Source organism: Vombatus ursinus, unplaced genomic scaffold (assembly GCF_900497805.2).
Source record: "Vombatus ursinus unplaced genomic scaffold, bare-nosed wombat genome assembly UNPS02014826.1, whole genome shotgun sequence".
NCBI lineage: Eukaryota > Metazoa > Chordata > Mammalia > Diprotodontia > Vombatidae > Vombatus > Vombatus ursinus.
The window spans coordinates 12,352,098-12,355,837 of NW_020954604.1; the positions used below are offsets into that span (position 1 = coordinate 12,352,098).

At 40.5% G+C, this 3,740-nt stretch overlaps 1 pseudogene; it reads right to left on the reverse strand.

The window, feature by feature from the left end:
* Positions 1 to 429: 429 nt before the first annotated feature.
* LOC114025048 lies at positions 430 to 1,735 on the reverse strand (annotated as a pseudogene).
* Positions 1,736 to 3,740: the final 2,005 nt, after the last annotated feature.

Consider the following 3,740-nt stretch of genomic DNA (forward strand, 5'->3'; position numbering starts at 1 on the left):
GCTTAATTCACAGTATGTAGACAGACCACTGAGTGAAATAGTTAAAAAAAATGAGGAGGCTGTACAATTCCAAGCAAGTTAAACTGACAGTCCAATGGTACTGACTATACAGTACATGGTCTTATTCTTCCGTGTAGCTTCCATCAAATGATGTTATCCCCAAAGCAAGAGATGGCTGTGTGCAGCCCAGCTCCATTCTTCTGCATAATCACACAGGTCACAATGTCCTTGAATGGTTTCTCCAACTTGATAAGTTGACTTAAGTTTTGTTCCATTATGTTTGTGGTCCACTGATTGACTTAGCTATGTTGATAAGTGTTACCACCAGTTGCACTTTCTATGACTTCTTTTACAATGTTACTCCATTAACCACAAAAGAAGTCTCCTCAGAAGCCATTACACTTAAGAGGAGCTATCTGGCCTACTCTCTCAGAGGACAAGCAGTTGGGACACTTTTTCAAGTGAGTGGCAGAACACATGGTCATCACACACCTGCTGCTCAGCCTCTGAGAAGACCTCATCACAATGTGGACAGTCCAGGATATGGGTCTGCAGGTGCTGCTCAGAGAGGTTTTCCTCCCCATCATCAGGAAAGAGCCTACTGCAGATCAAACAGAAGCAGCTGTTCATTTTCCTTCTTCAAATACTCCAGCTGCCCTGCTTTGTCACAGTCTCCCTGAGTCAGCTCCACATTTCTTTCTCTTGAACTGAAATCTGTGCCTGAAGCTGATCAAGGTGATCAAGGGTTATCTTCAGCCTGATGCCCATTTTCTCATTTTCTTTTCTTTTCTTTTCTTTTCTTTCTTTCTTTCTTTCTTTCTTTCTTTCTTTCTTTCTTCTTTCTTTCTTTCTTTCTTTCTTTCTTTCTTTCTTTCTTTCTTTCTTTCTTTCTTCTTTCTTTCTTTCTTTCTTTTTTTTTTTGGTAAGACAATCAGGGTTAAGTAACTTGCCCAGGGTCACACAGCTAGTAAATGTAAAGTATCTGAGGCTAGATTTGAACTCAAGTCCTTCTGACTCCAAAGCCAGAGCTCTATCCACTACACCACCTAGCTGTCCCCATTTTCTCATTTTCTGAGGACACATTCTGGTTTTGCACTTTAAAACGAACTGGTTCTGTCTCCCAATAGCCCTTCTGACCTTTCAGAACCTCATTCTCTTCATTCAGGACACTGACCCTCTGCTCTAACATCTTAGTGACATCTGTCAGAGACTCTAGTCTCTCCTGCAGTTCCTGAAACCTTGTGGAGGTCACCATGCATGTATGCTTCTGGAGACTAACACAGTTGTCTTTCAGCTCCTGGTTCTATTGACACAGTTCCTGCTGGAGCTGCTCAATCTCCTCCACCTCTCTCCAAGGGATGATCACCAAAATGTCCTCCTTGCTTTCTGGATGGAACTGGAAGGGAACACTGCCACCCCTCAAACAACACCATTGTCCTTGGGTAGGTGGTGTGCTTTAAACTGCACTTGTTACTGCAAAGACAATTTATTGTGGAGATTGGCAGGCAAAGCAGCCTACATAAAGATGCCATATGCTCGGGTTGTCTTCCCACCTCCCCTAAAGATTTCAACAGTCTTTCTGGTAGGGAACGAAATGCTGAGTGAGGATGTAATAGCATGTGATGTCTCCTCCAGGGATGTAAAATTTTTCTATGTAATTAAAGATGATCTGAGAGAAATAGTAGTGATCCAGATGGATGGCTGATGTTGGAGGCTCCTCACCTGAGTCTTCCATGGAGGAGGGACCCCCATCAGTAGCAGCAGCCACAAGCAGTTGCATTGCAACAGCAACAGGGCCTACTTCTCTGGGCCTCTCCCACCCCATCTTCTTAACGAGGGCACCGACATCCGTCCAGTCATCCATGTCTAATACTTCAATGCCATCTTCACTCTCGCTACATCTGTAGGTTTTTGTGTGCTTGTGTGTGTGTATGTGTGTGTGTGTGTGTGTGTGTGTGTGTATCTATGTAACATCTCTTATATGTGTCCCCTTTTAATCCAGGCCTCCATCACCTTGATTATTGCAACAACTTCCAAATCATCTCCCCACACCAAGCCATCCTTCACAGATTTGCTGATGCAATTTTCCTAAGTTGTAGTTACGATCCCTACATATACTCAATAAACTCCAGTGCTTCCCTATTACCTCTCTTTTCAAAACATATACAAGTATATGTTGATTATTTAAGATTATAGATCATTTAAGATCTGCAAATGCTCCATTTCCTTTGCTTTAAATAAAAAATTGTCTTTTGTTTTTATACGACCTTCATAAATGAATACATCCCTCCTCTCCCCTAACCTTTGAAACATTTAAAAGAGGAAAAACCTTCACCAAAAGAGTCAATACAGCAACTGTGTCTGACAGTTTATGTATCATTTCACACTCATAATCCTCTGCTTGTGCAGTGGATGGATGTCCACTTCCTCACCTCTTCAAAGGAGCCCAAGTTTGGTCATTAATGTATGACATTCAATTTGGGTGATTATTCCTTCAATTTATATTGTAATCATTACTGTATACAATGTTTTTCTGGTTTTATTTCATTTTATAACACTTAATATGTCTTCCATGTCTTTTCTGAATTCTTCTGCTTCATTAAATTTATTTAACACAATTTGGTTTGCCATTAAGGAATCAATGAGCACTTGTCTTGTCTCTACTTCTTTGGTGCCACAAAAAAGTGCTGCCATAAAGATTTTGACCTATATGTAAGTATGATATTTTGGTTGTTGTGAATATGATAAAAGTATATATCTAAAATTGAAAACTAACATTATTTACAAAGGAGTAACACAAGACATGTTCCCAAAAAATGGCAGGGTAAAGCCAGGGGACTACCTTTCCCACTATTTTGGGCATCGGGTCACCTAGTATAAGGCAGCATTACACTGGAAAGATCACTGGTTCTGGAATCAGAGGACATTACTCTGACATTTACTCCCTGTGTGACCTGAGGCTCTGTCCTGGGCCCTCTTCTCTTCTTTCTCTATATTATTCAGATTAATGGTCTCATCAGCTCCCACAAATTAAACTATCATTTCTAAACAGATGACTTTCATATTTATTTGTCCAATCCTAACCTCTTTCCAGACCTCCATTCTCACATCTCTAACTGCCTATTGGACACTTATAAAATGAATATATTCTAGATAACTTAAACTCAACATGTCAAAAACTGTACTTATTACTTTTGCCCCACTTCCAAACTCCCACCTCCCTCACTTTTCTATGACTATGGAAGGTATCACCATCCTATCAGTCACTCAGACTCACATCCTTGTTAGCCTTGACTCTATACTCTCATCTCCCAAATACAAATGTTTGTCAAGTCCCATCATTTCTACATTGGTAACATCTCTCATGACTGCCCTCCTCTCTCCTCAAACATTGCAATCATCCTGGCCCAGGCCCTCATCACCTTAGGCAAGAACTATTGCAATAGCCTGCTGAGAGGATCTCCCTGCCTCAAAGTCTCTCCCCACTCTGGGCCATTCTCCACTCAGGTGTCAAATTGCTCTTTCTAAAGTGCAAGTATTTCCAAAAGACTCATTATGGAAAAAGCTATCCACATCCAGAGAATGAACTGATAGAGTCCGAATGCAAATTTAAGCATACTATTTTCACTTTCTTTGTTCTTTTCATGTTTTCCCCCTCTTTTGTTCTGTTTCTTTTTCACAACATTACTATTGTGGAAATTTATTTCACATGATTGAACGTGTATAACCTAAATCAGATT